We start from the raw sequence: 18,836 nt of genomic DNA on the forward strand, positions 1-18,836 counted from the left end.
CGTCTCGTTTAAATGGTGAATTGAGGTGGCTGGGTGTCTAGCCAAATCATTTTCACTTTCTTCATTTTCTTGGGTAGGGTGTTTTGCTCAACATCTGTGCCCCACAGTAAGCTAGCGAAATAGGCTTTCTTCCTCAATGGCCAAAATCTGATCCAGGTTCCAATGGAAAAAAAGAGGCCTCATACGGTCCGGGGCCTGGATCTCCTTCCAAGCTAGACCCTTAAAGCCCCTATCACTTTCCTGTAATTCACTGAGTGGATCAGTCAAAAAGAACTAATTCAATGACTACTGTGTGCAAAGAAGAACTCATGGCATGTAAACTTTCTGACACAAAGTTTTTAAGCTATAGTTAAAAGAGACAAAATATAATAATAATATGACAACAATTAAAATAGAGGAAATAATATGACAACAATTAAAAAGCCAACAAATATGACAACAATTAAAAAGCCAAAAAATAGTCAATGCTGAAAATAATATGTTATAAGCTAAATCCTTGAGTGCTATGGAGATTTGGGAATTTAGGAGAGAGTGATGAATATAGTGATATGGGGTTAAGAAAGGAAGACTAGGGCTTCCCTGGTGGCGCAGTGGTTGAGAATCTGCCTGCCGGTGCAGGGGACACAGGTTCGAGCCCTGGTCTGGGAAGATCCCACATGCCGCGGAGCAACTAGGCCCGTGAGCCACAACTACTGAGCCTGCACGTCTGGAGCCTGTGCTCCGCAAGAAAAGAGGCCGCGACAGTGAGAGGCCCGCGCACCGCGATGAAGAGTGGCCCCTGCTTGCCGCAACTAGAGAAAGCCCTTGCACAGAAACGAAGACCCAACACAGCCAAAAAAAAAAAAAAGTAAATAAATAAATAAATAAATAAAATTTAAAAAAAAAGAAAAGAAAGGAAGACTACCCGAAGGAGACTGATTCTGAACCAGGTCATGAAGGAAGCGTTGGGGAACTAAACATATTATGTTTATTATAATGGTTCCCAGTGACTTCTTTCTGATTGATTTTATAAGAAAACCACAATCAAAGGTTTTTAATATCTGAAAAGAAAAATAAGAGATAAAGTATATGCAAGCTAGTATTGGTTCATTAGTCATTTTTAAAGAAAGAAAGAGCACATTAGAACTTACATGGTCTTAACATCTCACAACAAGAAAGAGAACTTTACATGGTGTACTTTCCTTACAATTTCTTAAAACTTTGCTATTTACAAATTCTAATATAATTAATGGGGAGTGTTTATAATGCTTAAAGCTGAAAATCCTCTGATCTAACTCATTTTTAAAATGAATTATTGCACTTAACAAGGAAAAAAAAATCCTTTCGATTTTTCCCCACATGCTACAGTTCTCCAAGTATTCCATATTTTCAGCTATTATCCCTTTCTTACAAAGAGCCCACTTAATAATGTTCACTCTAACAACCTCATTTATTTTCCAGAAAATTAACTCAGTTTCAACCCTGATTAATGATTTCATCTAAATGAATCAAATTAAAAATTGAAAATTATATTTCAAAAGCCAAAGAAAAAAAAATTGACCATTTCCAGTTAACAAATGATCCTTTCAAATATTAAAAGATGACCATGAAGAGTGCGTGATAGTAATGAAATCTGGCTCGGGTCTGCTGCTTATCTGGAGTTCACAGAGGAGGAGAATTAAAGGGAAAAAAAAAGAAAGAAGAAGAAAGAAAAGGGAAAGGTACCCTACGCATTTTTAACACTGAAATCCCTTGGGAATCCAAACTGACTTCTGCTTAGGCTTTGCCTGTAATCAGTGTACCAAAATTATATGAGCATTTCCCTCTTAATTAAAACTGGTTGGGCTGAAGATGCCCCTCAAGCAGAAGGGGGATTAGGAAGTCACACACACACTAATAGTCCCTGCTAACAAAACCTAACTCGTGAAAGAACGCTTCATGCTACACTGTCTTCTCTATGAGGCAGAAGAAGCCCATAAGGAAAACAAGCAACTAATTAGGGAGAAACTTCTCCGTTATTTTAAAAAAGCTACCTTGGGCCAGGGATTAAGGAGGAGGGAATAAATGGGTAAAACACAGAAGTTTTTAGGGCAGTGAAACTATTCTGTGTGATCCTGGAATGGTAGATAAACCCAGAAAACACTAAGCATGAACCCCAATGTCAATATGAACTTTGGGTGATCGTGATGTGTCAGTGTGTGTCAGTGTAGGTCTATCGTAACAAATATATAACTCCTGTGCCAGGTGTTGATAGTGGGGGAGGGAATATATGGGAACTCTGTGCCTTCCACTCAATTTTGCTGTGAACCTCAAACTACTTTAAAAAAATAATGTCTATTTAAAAAAAAAAAGAAAAGATAGAATTCTCTCCACAAAATCTACTTTTGGGGTCTATGGGATTACTGACTTTACCCCAAGTCCTGTGAAAGAACTTTAGAATAAAGGATCATGTCACTTTCAGCTAGATTTCCTTATTTAATTCAATTGTTTAAATGTATGCACATCGAGAGTAACCAACACAGAACGAACGGCCTTCAAGCAGGTGTCAGAAAACAGAACGGAGGCGTTCTGCTTGTACACAGGATGCATCCTGTTTCTTTGACGGATATATTCACTTCAAGCTCTCCCTTCGGAGCGCAGATTGTTAAAGACAGAATAGCCTCTCAAATGATGAGGGAGAAAAAGCTGCTTCTGCGTCCCTCCCCAATTCTCCGCTGGGAGTTGACTCGCGGAGGTCGTTAAGGGCTTCGCAGAGGCCTCCCAAGCCGGCCAGCGGAGGCGGGAGAAGGGAGGCGGGATGAGGGATGAGGGATGCGGGATGCGGGTCGAGGGACACGGCGGCTGCAGATGCGGGCGGGGGATGCTCGGCTCCGACTGCCAGCTCGGCCTCCCGCCCCCCCTCGCGGCCCCCCGGCCCCCCGCAGGCTGTCGGCCCGCCCCAGATGGGCGCGGGGCCAGGGGCTCTGCTGGGTGGAGGGGCCGCCCTGGGAAGGAGCCCTGGCCGGCAGCCCGCGCACCCCGCCGCCGCCCTGGGGCCTCCCCTCCGCACACGTGCCCCGCCTCCGTCCGGGGCGCCTCGGAGCCACCGCATCGGGAGCCAACCTTAGAGGCAAAACACAAACGCAGAACAGGGAAGGAGAGGATCTCCCAGAAAACTGGAGACCAAAACTATACGGAACACATCTCGAGTGTTATGGGGAAACAAGGGGATCTGTGACTGAAAACATTTACTAAACAGTATTCATTCTCATGACTTGTTTGGGTTCGGACAGAGAAACACGACTTCAAATGGAATAAGCAAGGATGGACTTTTATTTAGGGCAAGAATGTGGTGGGTTTGGGAGTTATAGGTTTACTGCAAGTTAGCACTTCGCAGCCGCTTTCTCTTCAGTGGCTTGTTTCCCATGTCCCTTGTCATAGCTGTTGTGCCCACACCCCCCGTGCCCCCAGGTTGGAAAATTATTTCATTAATCACCACAACAGGAGGCAGATATTACTACCTACAATTTAGAAGGGAAAATAAAGACACAGAAAGAAGTGACTTGCGTCATGACCCACCCCCCCCAAAAAAGTATCGTGTTATATGGCCCCTTAACTATTAGGAATCTGCCAGACTTTCTGTAGCAGACTTCATAAAATTCTAGAAAAATTTTCAGTACCCCGCATAATTTTAAAAACTGAAATCTATTCAAAGCCCTTACAACTGAAACGGGCCCTTGGGAGATTACTAAAATGCCTTCATTTAACAAAGAAATAAATGAAGGCTCAAAATGGGTGAATGACTTGCCTAAGGTCACACAGCTAGTAAGTAAACATAAGATAAACATGTATGAAAATGTCTGAATCAGTCCTAGTCTTTTTGCGTTCTGCTTAAACTCCTGGTGCTTTCAAATAGAGTAATTGTTTAACACACAGTGAAGGCTATAATCTGCGTTAGCACAGAAAGTGCTGGCTTGAATGAGCCTTTGACATCTGTAGGGATTTCATAATGATTAGTGGAAAGGATGAGGAGGGCCTGGCTATGCCTGGCTATGCCAAGAGGAATGTAATTCCTTTTCCATTACATTTTCCCGAGGAGTCTAAACGTTCTCAGACCCTACCTAGCTTGTCGTGAGCCTGCCAAGGCTTGTGACTATTCTAGGTACATACCAGCTTTTGTGATGAAACATAATGCAAAAAATAAAATTTGGCTTGTGAAAGCAAATATTCTTCAACACCAAATATAATCTTTGCACTTTTCAAACAAGAAGGCTGGGATAAGAAAATCAGAGCTAGGGCCAACTATAACAGGTGCTAATAAAATTTTTCCATGAACCATTGTGTCCGACTAATCCCTACCCTGACCTGGAACACTTTGGCCATTTTAATGCCAGGCCTCTCTGGGTTATCTATTCCAGGTTAAACGTTCCCAAGTGGATTGCTGATTCAGTGCAATGGAGAGAAGTTCTGCAGGGATTATTCTAAAACTGTGCAAGAATTTCTCTGACAGTCTAGATGAACCAAGTTTTCAAAATGATGATCCAATGAATTACCTAGCTGAGTAACATCTTCCCAGCTTAACAGGACACTGAAATGATTTCCTCATGTTCAAGGTTCAGGAAATAAATGTAAACTTGCTGTAAATTTAAATTTGTCTTTAGTAACTGATCAATAATCTGACATTGTTTTCATTGTATACATGAAGAAAATGAAGACAAAATAATTTTTCAGCTGTATCATAATGGTGTTAAACTACATCTATATAGCACGAAAGAAAACAATAGGTGGAGATAATCTTTAATTTGGTTGCTACAGATAGCAAAATCTGATAATAAAGATTTCAAAGCATTATCTTTTTGAATTACTGAATTTAGCCACTATCTATATTAATCAGAATAAGCACATTAATGTCTTGCTTTTATATTTGATATCACTTAAAATCCCATTTTAATCATTGTGTATACTGAATGACATTTTTAAAGGAAATTAATCTATGTAGTTCTTAAATATCATTTAATTTTCATTAATAGTTCCTCTTGTTCATTTTTCACACTAAACTCCTCTGCTTACTTTAACATGTAACTCAAAGCCCACATTCTACACAAACTTTTTCAAAATGTATCTTATTCATCCATTCTCCAAAAGACTGACACAATCCATGAATCGACCCTAATTTTCACTGAAGTAGTTTGCAAATATTTGTTATAACTTTATTTACCTATCTGCTTTATCTGGTTTGACTACTTGCCGGATGAAGATAGATTTCTATTTAATCCTCACCATAAAAAGACACTATTGAATGCTAAGGAGCCTGTGAATACTCCACAAAAGATCACCGGCTGCAAATCAGTTTAAGTCACAGACATATAAGAAATGAAACGCAAGCACAGTGATTCAGCGATCTCAGTCATTTTCAAACGATTCTATAAAACGCTGAGATTTCCAATAAAGAAAACAGAAAATTCTTTAATTTATGCCATAACATTCTGGTTACAAATTCTACCACCCAGTGAGGAAATGAGGATGTGACATTAAGAGAAATAATGCATATAAAGGAGGAAATTGTTGTTCTACTTTTGTCAGAGTCCAGATGGGAAGACAGAAACCATACTAGGCATTTCAACAGGGAGAATTTAATATGAGAAACTGGTTCAAAGGGTGTTGGAGAACTGCAAGAGCAAAAATAGGGCAGAGATCCTAACTGCAGGAAGCTTCTGGAAACTGTGGGAGCACAAGGAAGATTCAGTACTATCAGAATCTGGAAGCCCAGCAAAGAGGTTCCCACTGGACTAAGACTCAGACCTCTGAGCTTATGCTAATGGGGCTTGAGCGGGAGTGCCAGAAAGAGCTAGAAACGGAGCCAACTGTCAATGCCAGGGCAAAGGGTCTTTGATGGGATGGCACTGTCAGGAAAAAGTCAACAGGAAGCAAACATAAAGATCCAATTTCTTCTCTCTCCTCCTGCCTAGAATCCCAGCCACCGCATCACACACACAAAAAAGAGTGGGCTTAGAGCTGAGAGACAATAGCTTGATAAAGGGCACTAGGCTTAAGCAGGCTTTCATAACTGGATCATCAACCTCATCTCTAAGAAACAGTAAGCTTTCTATAGAAGTGCATCCTGGGGCATTAGAAAGGGATCGGGTCACTTGCATGAGCCAATAATCCGTTTCTAATACCTAGCGTTCACCCGCTAACTTCCGCATTTACATTGTTTTCCATGACCTGTATCACCTAAAATATTTAGCTGTTGCTCCTTGATCTAAACCATTACTCTTGACCTTTTCACTTTAAAAAGGCAAATTATATCGCTGTTTGTCACCAAAGACACAGTAGTGTTTCTGTGCAGGATAACTACATCTTTGGAATATACTGAAACCCTACCCCTGTGGCCTTAGGGCTGCTTTGGCTTGTTACCAGGAGGACAGGTGGATGGAAGGGCGGGGGGAGATGCCTGTATGTGAGGGGCGGATGCATATGTGTGTACAAGGAGGCCGCTATTGTAAAGAGAAGCACGGCACAAAACTAGGCCAAAAAAAACGTAACCAAGAAACAAAGCTCAAACAGGAACTTGATAAAGAAGTTACTTGTTCTTTTCTTCTTCTTCTTCTTTTTCTTTTTTTTCCCATTAACGTTTTTGGTCAGATCCTTAATGTTATATGAAAACAGAACTATTGCCTGTGAACCAATTTACTAAACAAATAGCAGCTGTAGTAAAACATCTGTTTGGGAAAGAGGAAATATAAACTCATAAAATCAAATGAAGGCAATGCGATTCGTACTTTCACAAATATGTGAATGTTGGACATATGGTGCAGTTTGCAAAAGATTATCAATCATTCTATTAAAAAACAAAGTGCAAAACAGGTATTACTGTGATCTCCACACAACATAATAGCCAGTATCTGAATAAGATTTTAGAAAATGGTATATGAATAATTCTCAGGAATGAGAGGCACCATTCCCATCTCCCTTGCAAAAGAAGTGTTTAAAATGAAAGATAGCATTATATCTAAAAACATTTCTATATATCTATACTGTCACCAAAAGTGGAAAGATTGGTATAATATAAGTAACATAATAAGTAACGTAATATGAAGACTAAATAAAATAATAATAACAATAGGAACGAAAAATCGTATGTGGAACTTGGGAAAGGCATTTGCTAGATTATGCACAGACTTGCCCTCTAGTTCATTAGGGTCAAAGCGATTTGCTTTCTGAGATCAATCATTAGAGGACCTCTACTAAAAATTTCAATGAAACTATGAAAAAGAAAAGTAAGGGAAAGACTGGGTTTCATCCTTATGTACCCAGCCTGGAAGAAAAGCACAAATCAATAAAGAGAGCTTAGATTAAAAAAATGAAACAAAACAAAACACAAAAACATCTTCTGAAGAAGTTGCTGTTATTTTCATAGGAAGGGAAAAGCTGATCTTCTGGTTTGTTTGTACCGCTTTGCTGCCCCTGCTCTCCTTCCTTCTCTTTGATTCACAGAGTTTAAGTTAAAACCAAAGAAAGACATAATACATCCGAAACCAAAATCACATCACTAGTGTATAGCAGATCTGAGAGTGGTAATAAATGTCAGAGCTGTAAAAGCAAAGGCAAGCAGCTAGGTTCCTTTTTTTTTTCTTCCTTTCTTTCCATACTTAAAAGTGAAATACCTAGCTGTTATCTTGGTGCCTGCAGAGCCTCCCCATTGTAGATTCAATAATACAAGAGGCTTCTTATCAGCAGCTGGGGTGACTGATTGGAGCTGTGATATGTTTAGACAATGCACTGTATTTAACTGAATTTACAGATGCCCCAACTCAGGCGTGGTAGTAAACGCCAGAGACTAATAGGAAATTAAACATGTACAATGGACTAACTCCATTTGCTCTCACAGTGTAATGTGTTTAGTTAACTTACTCATAGTCACACTTTATCTTTTTCTCTATGGATTCCCTGGGATATGTTTCAAATTGGCCAGAGGTTAAATCTTCTTTTCAATTTTTTTGTTACCATTTTATTGCCGCTTTCCCTTATTATGGGGCCCTCTTTCTCTTGCAGAGATAAGCTAAACAAGATGACCCTCAGTCCTCCCCCACCGACCCAATTATCAGATAGTCAGCAAGGAATGCCAGGCTACAGGATTCCATAATATTAATATTAATATAACATGAGAGGAACAAAAATCAGTCACTTATTTGAAAGCAATGGTGTATTTAACTCATTTGAAATTTAAATGTGAATTTTAATGTACCTGGTATGTAACACATACATACAGAGTGGGAGCAGCATGCCCAGGCCATTCGGAGAATTGTTTTAACTCTTCATTGTTTCATAGATTTGCTCACAAAAACAGCTGCAAGTAGACATGTGTCTACGTGCACGCACAGCCCAACTGTTGAGGGGGAAGGAAGAGTTGTCACAGTGCTCTAGTACTTTCCATCTGGTTAACAGAGAAAGAGGATTTATCGTTAGATAAATCCACAGATGGTTCTGTAGATCTTCTTTGAAAGAGGTTGTTCAGAGAGAACCCTCTCGTTATACGAGAGCCACTGAATCCATAATGGTTTTGTTGTCCTTAGGAAACCGTAAAGAATTTCTACATTCATGAAAGCATGTTACCTAGAGAGCATAAAGGAAATCTCTAGTCTATTCTGATCACATGTGGACTCCTGAGAGGGTTCAAGATAGTCCCATCTCAACGCTGACCACATCCCCACCTGCCCATGACCCTGACCTTGAGAAAAGTGGAGTTACATACTGAAAAAACTGGCGACAAAGGTTGACATGAGGCTACATCATGGTGACCTCTGATTCACTTGTTTATATTTATTATGCGGACAAGCAAAAACATTTTTTTGCATCAGTCTTTCTTACAAAGCCAAGAAGTAAGGAAATCTAGAGCAAACACGATGGTCTGGAAAGGTGGACAGAGTGGATGGTTTCCTGGCAATTTACATGCTTCAAAATCTAAAGAATGAAACTGGACAGAAAGAAGGTACAACATAAACCCTATATGTACATATTCACACCTACTTCTGAAAGACCAACCCCTGGACCCTACCACTGAGCAGCCCCATTCTGATATACAGGAGACCCAAGCCAGTGACCGTGGCCTTCATTTTACATCATCTTCTCCATTCTCTATTTCCGCAATAGCCCTTATTACTGAGTGCACAAACTATTTTATCAGAATCTTGCATCTAATGAGACGTATAAATATTTAAACAAAATGGAAAAGAAACATGTGACTATGATGATCAAATGCTAAGTGCCTGAATATCAGAGTCCTTTCAATCAATTTTTAAATCGGCTTTTTTTAAAGCAAGGATGGAACCAGATGAAGACACTAAAACCACACATATCCACACAAAACCACTATAACCCCGGCTTATAGAATTAATCATCCCAAAGCATTACTACCCCCATGCCCAGATCCAAACTTAGCTCTGTGGAAAGAGCAAAATGGCATGGAGTACTAATGTCATTTGAAAATCAAGTAATAATCAAATAACCATTACTCAGTAAAACAGACTTCATAGTATTATGAACTGAGCAGTCCAATAAATGTTACTTCTCTTAATCAGTTCTGATTGGTATTTGCTATAGGAGACACAGACAAATCTTTGACCAATCTTTAATTAGTATCACTGATGAAATATTTATTCTTTTAATTTGAATTTAGAAACCCAATAAAGCCATGTTTGCATCTTTTATCAACTTAAATATTATCCTCCTTTATTGCTTTTGTCATGACTGCAGATTCTGAAAATGTTCTCCCGAAACAATGCATATTTCACATATGCATAGTTGCCCTGGTCTCATTGTTTTTAGGGCAAATATTTAATATAGGCATTCAGGTCATAAATTCATTTCAGTCCTCTTTCTGAGGGGATCATGCAGTAGATTTCCTCTAAGTGTCAAGAGAGAAAAGGAAGATATTTTTAGACATCCGAAGACCTTCTTAGGGAATCATAGATTCACCAAATCGTACCTAATCCTCCCTGGAGTTCCGGGGGTTCAATTCACAGAAACGGTGGGGCTGGACAACATTACCGGGCCCTTGTGTCTAGGGCCCAGACACTGAACTCAGAAGCCAGTGTTCTATATTTGGTTCTACAACCGATGGGCTGCCACCTTTAGCTTAACCCGTCTCCCAACCACAGACACAGTTACACAGTTCCCAAGTCTGATGGTTCAATGGGGATTGGAGCTCATTTAAAATAGCAGAAATCACCAAGCATATTATTAAAATCTAATGAAGCAATCAGATTGCACCTTGTTCCAAGAACACCTTTACCAATTTCCTCTAGTCCACAAAACACCTCTGAAATTAGTAATATCCAGAATACTCTAGGAAACAAAACAAAACAAAACACAGGAGGGACTGTATCTTCTGAGAGTTACACAAACAAATAACATAGATGTCCTCTGTATTGCTCAGAGGAATTTGCAGGACTGGAATATCTCCCCTAGTTATTGGTTTTGAATTTTCTTTCACCTTCTCTCTTGCATTCTAGAATCTCCAATGAAAGCTACTTCTTTGTGACAAATCTATTACAAATGGGTGTTTGTAATGTGTAGAACATCAGATGTTCAAACAAGCTGTGCTTTTTCATCTATTACATGTACTTGATAGCACCATCTACTCTGCTACCTAGAAGTTTCAGGTACACTTACTCCTGAGATTATTATGCATGAGATTATCAACTTTTTCTCAGAAACTGGGTCATACTAGCTTTTGTTTGCTATTGTATATTTAAAACCCAGCACAATGCCTGGCACATAAACATCAAATGAGGAGAACACAGATCTTTTCTCAAGGAAGCCAACACTTAGTGTGTACTTGTCTCTAGGGAACCTTTGATGGCGTCTACCTGGGAGACTGCGCTTCGTCCTTGACACAGCTTCTGCTGCAGAGTCCTGACCTCCAGGTGGGTGCAGACTCTGATACTCCTACATTCTTACTTCTATCCAGAAACCACAAAAACAACAACTGAGGTTTTCATGTTTCCGCAAGATCTGTTTTGTGAAAAAATGCCGAGTAGGATCCCTAACGCTTTTAATCAGGTTCAATAAAACAGAATACTCTGGGATTCAGGACATAATCTTCACTGAAATCCATTTTAGAAGTAACAAGCCTACTTTTTTCTTAAAATAATCTGCCATGAAAAGATAGGAGACACAAATATAAAAATAACCTTATTATTGATACACTAGCTAACGTGTATGTTGTGTATGCTGCCATTTCCTGTCAAAATCTTCATTAGTCGCTAATACTGTCAAACAAAATCTGGGCCCACAATTCTATTTGGTGGTGGCTGTCAGGTTATATTTTGCACATTTCAGTATTATTTAAAAGTACTTTTCCATATTTAATATATGATGGCTTACTGTACCTTTCCACCGGCATTTATCACCTCTCAAGATTGATCAGTCTCTACGAAAGTGAAGTTCACTGTCACAGAAGGGCCTAGCCCTCATTTATTTCCCTGTACAGTATTTGGTACAGAACGGAATGTACAATAGTAGATGTGCCTTCAATGTAAAGGTCACACACTTAGAAATAGAAATATAAGTTATTAAAATAGACTTATAATCTTTAAAAACATCAAGTGCCCTTAAAGTCTACATAATTGTACAAAATTCAATGTGTATATTTTGTTTTGCTCCAGGTTCCAAAATGATCCTAAAGATGCTGCCGTCTCCCAAACCAGAATTCCAGTTGTTGGCAGGATTCACCATTGAGTTTAGAAAACTACAGGCTTACAGATCCCCATCAACCAACTTTATCCTTGCCTAATTTACCCATCTCTGTAGTAAGTTAAGTCAATGTAGCTTATGGGGCCTTGAAGGCATTTAAAGGATATTTAGAGGAGTATTTTTTTTTTCTTCATTTGATTTAGCTACAGCATGATAAGACCATGTTAATTTGTTTTTCTTCTGCATCTCCTTACTAATGATTAGGACAGGCTCTAAACATGAATGCTGGAGAGAGAGGTGTGCTGTAAGTGCCTAAAGCGGTGAATTTGGTTCCCACCACCCCATGTTCAGCTCTGCCACTTACTATCTATGTGACTTTGGGCAGGATACCCAAACACTCTATCTCTAAGGATATGAGGATAGTAAGTGCTGCTGAAATACACACACACACACACACACACACACACACACAATCTGTTTACAGTACTGAGTACTTATCAGGTGCAAAGCATTGTCTTAAGATCTTTACATTTACTAACTTATTCCTTACACCAATCCTATGAGGAAAAAAGCAAAGGCAACAGAGCACATAGTGGCTAAGTAAATGCCCAGGTTTTCTCAAACAAAAGTGGTAGAACTGGGATCTAGCTGTTTTACTGCCTCTGAGGGATATAACTAAGATTATAAAAAGCATCTAGGACCAAGTTTGGCACACAGTAGGTCCTTAATATAAATGGTAGGGTCTTCTTTCTCTCTGTCTCTCTCTTCCTTGTGTTTCCTTGTCACAGAAATCAATCGCCAGATTGTCTTAGACGAGCCTGAAGGATAAATTCAACTGGTATAAAGAGCCTAGCCTAGTCACTAGAGATAAAATCTCATGAGTATATATAAATATTAAGCCTACTAACAAATATAATGCACCTATAAACACACACACACACACACACACACACGCACGCACAAATTCAAGTTAAGCCTCCAAAGAAACTTCCTGGAATAACCCTTGCCAATGAGTTTATCATCAATACTGATGGAAAATGGACTCAGGTCACAAACACTATGCTGGGTTTAGGGGCAGGAAGAGAGGAGGTCAGACAAGAATAAAACTTATTGCCTGCCTTCAAGGGCCCAGAATCCACTGGGGGACTCTTTTTAATAACTCACTGTAATATATTTTGTACTACACTAGAGGTATGTAAAAAAAAAAAAAAAACCTATGGGAATGTAGAGCAAGAAACAATTAATTCTGCCAGAGGATTCAGGAAGTCTTCACAAAATGGAAGTGATTTCTTTGAGACGTGTTGAATTTCTCTAGGCAAAGACACAGGTGAGAAGGGCACTCCAGGTTGAGAGAATGACTAAGCAGAGACACGGAGGCATGGAGAGCCTGCGACGTGCCAGCAGTCGTGAGAAGAGCGGGGTGGCTAAAACATACCGCAGCTGAAGGAGGCCAGGGAGGTCAACTGGGTTCTAAGTGTGAATGGCCGCTTAGACAACTGGTAGGGGGTTTGGACTTTATCCTGTGCAGTGCGAAAGTCCGGAACAGAAGGCACCGTAGACACATAGACCAATGGAGAGTACTTCATAGCCTGGGTGATAAAGGAAAACAATCTATACTAAAGTAGCAGCAAGGGGAGACTTCCCTGGTGGTCCAGTGGTTAAGACTCTGCGCTTCCACTGCAGGGGGCAGGGGTTTGATCCCCGGTCAGGGAACTAAGATCCCTCATGCCCCATGGCTCAGACAAAAAAATAAAAAAATACAGTGGCAAGGGGGGATGAGTAGAAAGAGATGCAGTCAAAGGATCTTCTGTAGGTAGAATCCACTAGGCTTAGTAACTGAAGAGATGGAGGGGTTAGAAAAAGACGAATGCCAGGAGGTGTCTGATGACAGTAGTCTATAAACTTGATGCTCTGAATATTTACTCTTGCTTGAAAAGAAAGGAAGGGAGAAGGAAGGAAGGGAAGAAGGAAAGTAGGAAGGACTTGCCTTTGAGGAACTGATTCAATTCTAAGGTGCTGTAAAATGGAAGCAGAAGAGTAGACATCCTGAGTTACAGTAAAGGGCACCTAAGGGCACTTGTTGGTGGCCCTACATCACTTCCCAAAATACATACACAATGTAACACAACACCCTTTATCTTCTTTTCTCCATTCCTCTTTCTTCTACCTCCTTCTTCTCCTTCCCTCTTTCCCTTCCCTCTTCTGTATAGTCTGTCCTAGGCCCAAATACATCAGCAGAGCTTAGCTCTACAAGGTGGGAAGAATCCATAATACTCTGCTCTCTCGTTTCCCTCACACTAACATTAGTGTCACAACCACAATTTACTTGACACTCCTCAGAATCCCATTATAAAAATTCAGGTTCTTCCAAAACTGCTTTGTGGGACTTATTGAACCTAAAAGCTCAGCTATGTTTACCCCTGAGCCTGCGGCCTCAAAGTGGAATAACTTAATAAATGGACGCGGCAGAGACACCTTTATGCTTCCTATGCAAATACTGCTTAGAAAAGCCATTAATGGGAATTATGGAAGGAGAAAGCCAACTAAATACATGGGCCAGAATAAGCAGGATGACTCAGTTGGCCTTCAGGGCCCTTCTCCTCTGCTGGTAATTTTATTAGAACCATTGCCAGTGAAGAAATTTGGAGCTTTTCGAATTGAACTGTAAATTGTTCCTGCTTTCCATGGGATCCTAAAGCAATTTCAGGGGGAATTTTTCTTTGGTTTGTGGAGTGATTCCCTGTGGACTGGGGGAAGTCTTTTGGAAATTTCTGGGTTACTCCTGGGGATTTTTCCCAAAATGGATTCTTCTTTAGAAATAGTTTGGTTATTAATTTTTTAAAATATTGGAAACTTTTTGTATAAAAATGTGTAGCATGTCCCCAAGTTTCTGTTTACAGGAGTCATAAAAACACTATTATAATGGTAATATCTTATAATGGTGGAAATGTTTATACTCATGGTTATAAAACCCTATATTACTGCTTTGATCTCTGCAGTAAGAAGTTATTGTTTTAAAAACAAGACACTGAATGTGTTTTTGACAATTCTTCATTACCCAATTTATTTTTGGCAGAAGTGCTATAAAGTGTTTCCTTTTTATTTATAAAAATATATTATTTGTGATTCTGGGAAAAAGACTATGAAATGACATGGAAAGCACCTTAAAATGTTTGTCTGTGAGACCACTTAAAGGCTCATAAAAACTATTTTGATGTAACGTTTATTGTGTTCTATCATCACGTCATTCATTTTATTTAAAAGTGCATGCCTCTTTCCACATCCCAATTTTAACAAAATCATCTTTTACTGTTCACATCATGCTCAGAAAACTTCAGGTGGCATTAATAATGCCGCCCATTCACACCTGAAACTAACACAATATTGTAAATCAACTGTGGTTTAATAAAAATAATAAAATAAAATAATGCTGACCATTCACAGTGGCAATATAAAAAAACTCCTTTAACCTTCTCCTCTGTTGTTTCTCTTGCAGCCAAAGTTCCAACACTAACAACAACAAAATGTTGTTTAAAAGATGATAGATATGGGGAATGACACTCGATACTTTGTAATAACCTATAAAAGAATCTGAAAAAGTATATATATACACACACATATATATGTAAAATTGAATCACTTTGCTATACGCCCGAAACTAACACGACATGGTAAATCAACTATACTTCGATTAAAAAATAAATTTAAAAAAAAGATGATAGATATGAATGGGAGAATTGTTTTTCGTTTTCTAAGAACGATATCTCATTACACTCATAAGCTTTCATTTCATTGTTAGCCTCTTAACCCAAATAGGTTTCCTTTTGCTATTTTCCCTGCTCTGTCACAAGTTTCCCAAGAGAGTCTTTTCTTGGTTTGCAACTCCTGTAGAGTAAAATATCACTTCTGGTGTCTCCACAGGGCCACAATGTCCAGGCTACACGAAATTTGAAGTCCTTTCTCCCTGACTCCACACCCTGCTTTACAAAAACACACCATTTGCAGATCAAAGAGAGACGATTTATGCTTTCATCCAGCTGACGGACGATTAAATTAAAACAGATCAGCAGTGCAGTGCACGGGCAGGTGGCTCCCACCACCACTGTCGGCCTCAGAGCGATTAAATTGTGGCGGAGATGGAGGGTCTTCCGCTCCCATTCCCGCACTTACAGATCAAACGGTGACCAATGAGATGTTACCGCTCTTGTAAAGCAGGGCGACAATCTGTCAAAATCCAACATAATTTGTGACCCTCTGTGACATCCTCTTTCTCTCTTTTTTTTTTTTTTGACATTTGAATACAGTGATTGTACTTGAGTCAAGTCCATTTAAGTGAATATAGTCAATTCTATCTAAAGGAATACAGCCTGTTAGCGCCAACATGGTAGCTGAATATGTATCTGGTGAGTACTCCAGCGACCCTTTGTGTTAAGTGCATACCATTAACAATGAATTCTGATTTTTTCCAAGTTATATAATTTGATGTCTTGACAGCCCAGACACTTAAAGCACTACTATTTGTTTTAAATGGCTTTATTTTATTGTTTAAATGTCAGTATCAAAATAAAGTAATGCATCCAGCCTTGTCAGTTCTAGTACAGGGGGAAGTATTCCCGTTGAGGAGAGTCTTGAAAGAGTTTGTTCTAAAAATGGACTCAAAAGTCAATTGCAATGTCTCTTGGCTGAATCCTTAAATGACTCATGAAACATATTTATACCACATTTTCTGTTTAGCTGGTGCATTTAATAAGGCACTGAAGCATAAACAGCAAAGGGAGCATAGCATCTTAACTTACTGAAGTTGACATCATTGCCAGGTTAAAAAAAAAAAAATACTGACTATGGAAAATGACTGAGGGATGTTTGATAGAACCCACAGCCCAGATAAATGAACAGACCTCTCCGTGGGCTTTAATTGTAACATCTGCTGAATTATTATAGGTGGCTTAGTCTTAAAGGAAGAAAATAAAAGATTCAAGGTACTGATGGAGGATAGTTTCCAATATTTTTAACTACTAGAATGACAGGGAGAATTGATTCTCTCACCCCTCTACTCCATTCAGACCTGTTTGGGGTTTACGAGCCTGTCACATTTCGGAAAAGCCGTTGACTTTCTACGTCAAAGTGGCTAAAGACTTTTCCCAAAAGACTTCTGTTGACCACAAACTTTTAGGCAGGGTAATGCCAACCTTCAGGGCAATCACTCTGAAATAACTTTGTTTACAAAGAATAAAAGTATATCTAGACTCTTTGAGCACTTTTTTTTTAGGGTTATACTTTAAGGTTCTCGGGCATAAAATGTTTTTCTACTGTGTAGCTCACTCTGTGATCTGCCAAAGTGGGTGAGCTCAAGTTATTCTGCTCATCCTGGTTTATTTCCTTACCTCTGGACTTGTTTGCCCACATTTTAAAGTAACTGTCCAGCTTGATTACAAGCCCTGTTGATGACTTGGCTTCAGAAACCCAGCTGGCTAAAGAGTAGACCCCAGTTTATGGGATTTCAGAGTAATGAGCTGAGACAGAAACTTCACCTCCATTTTTGGCACACGGCATTGTGATATACACTAATCTACCCTTATTATGATGGACCTTTATATCCTCTCTAGGTTTTAATGCCTGTCATCACTCTATTGTTACCCAGATGAGGAAAGGGAGAATATGAGCCTCAAGACCTACAGACCTTGTCTATTAAAGCCAGGGTCTCAAGCCAGTCTGAACACATAAGAAGAGCCACGGATTTACTTTCTACAGCCAGGAAAAGGCATTTCACCCCCGAAAAGGGATCCAGCGTCTATGGCCAGCAGCTCTACTGTGTCAGGAGTTACTAGAGGGTCGCTGCAGTGGATGATCACAGAAGAAAGTCTACAGTAAGTCCCCTACACACGAACCTTCAAGTTGCGAACTTTCAAAGATGTGAACGTGCATTCGCATGTCTAATCACGTATGGCGTGAGTGAAACTGCAGCTTGCCCTCTGTCTCCTATCGTTGACGATCCTTCAGCTCTACCATCTCCCACCTTCTCTCCCTCCTCCAGTCAGTAACTCTTCTTGCCTGTTCACTCGATGCCAGCCCCTATATGCCAGCTGTTGTATCAATACTGTGTTATTGTACTTTTCAAGGTACTGTACTGTACTGTAAGATTAAAAATGTTTTCTTTATTTCTTGTGTTTGTTTGTCTTTTATGTATTATTTGTGTGAAAAGTATTATAAACCTATTACAGTAAGGTACTATACAGCCAATTGTGATAGTTGGGTACCTAGGCTAACTTTGTTGGACTTATGAACAAATTGGACTTACAAACGCGCTCTAGGAAAGGAACTCGTTCATATGTAGGGGACTTACTGTATTGGGGTTTGGCTCCACTACTGTGTGTCTGTAGATTTCTAGACTGTAACTCCCACAGAGTTACCCTAACCTGCTGTGTGAGTGGCTTTTGTTATCACTGAAAGCCTACCAACAGGTTGGTAATTAATATCGTGCTTAGTGAAATAAGCCAGACAGAGAAAGACAAACACTATCATGTCACTTATACGTGGGATCTAAAAAAAAATACAAATGAATGTATATGCAAAACAGAAACAGACTCACAGATAGAATAACCCAGTCGTTATGAAAGAGGAGAGGGAAGGGGGAGGGGCAAATTAGGGGTATGGGATGAAGAGATACAAACTACTGTGTATAAAATAGTTAAGTGACAAGGATATACTGTATAGCACAGGGAATTATAGCCATTATGTTGTAAAAACTTTTAATGGAGTATAATCTGTAAAAATACCAAATCACCATAGTGTACACATGAAACTAACATAATATTGTAAATCACCTATACTTCAGTTTTTATAAAAGTATGTTATTCTCTGAACCAGTTGGAAAATGGGTATAAAAAAATAGAAAATGCAGGTTTGCCAAATGTCCTCTTCACAGTAATCCTTCCCAAGTCAAAAAATGCCACGTGAAAAATTTTAGAAAGATTGACTTTTATTTTCCCCTTCATCCCATCTAGCACTTTCTCCATATTGTTTATAAATGCAAATAGGTTAGAATTGTACCTATTGTGATTGACAAACAGCAGTCATTGGGGTGGCCAACTGGCCTGCATTTGTTAACAGATTACTTCTACTCCTGTGAGTTCTGTCTGGCTCCTGGGTCTGCAAAGGCCTTTGCTGATTTTATAACCTGC

The 18,836-nt window shown here is 39.4% G+C and overlaps 1 long non-coding RNA gene across 2 annotated transcripts; it reads left to right on the top strand.

Annotated features, from left to right (window-relative positions):
* The first annotated feature begins 10,446 nt into the window (after positions 1-10,446).
* Positions 10,447-17,813, top strand: LOC130706708 (uncharacterized). 2 transcript variants are annotated; one of them, XR_009006867.1, is made up of 5 exons: positions 10,447-10,622; positions 10,809-10,886; positions 11,628-11,771; positions 15,960-16,058; positions 17,262-17,813. It is a non-coding gene; the product is annotated as an uncharacterized LOC130706708 (long non-coding RNA). The 2 variants fall into 2 exon arrangements; XR_009006866.1 differs by lacking the exon at positions 10,447-10,622 and having other exon boundaries at positions 10,798-10,886.
* The last annotated feature ends 1,023 nt before the right edge of the window (positions 17,814-18,836 follow it).

Source organism: Balaenoptera acutorostrata, unplaced genomic scaffold, assembly GCF_949987535.1.
Source record: "Balaenoptera acutorostrata unplaced genomic scaffold, mBalAcu1.1 scaffold_1274, whole genome shotgun sequence".
Taxonomy (NCBI): Eukaryota; Metazoa; Chordata; class Mammalia; order Artiodactyla; family Balaenopteridae; genus Balaenoptera; species Balaenoptera acutorostrata.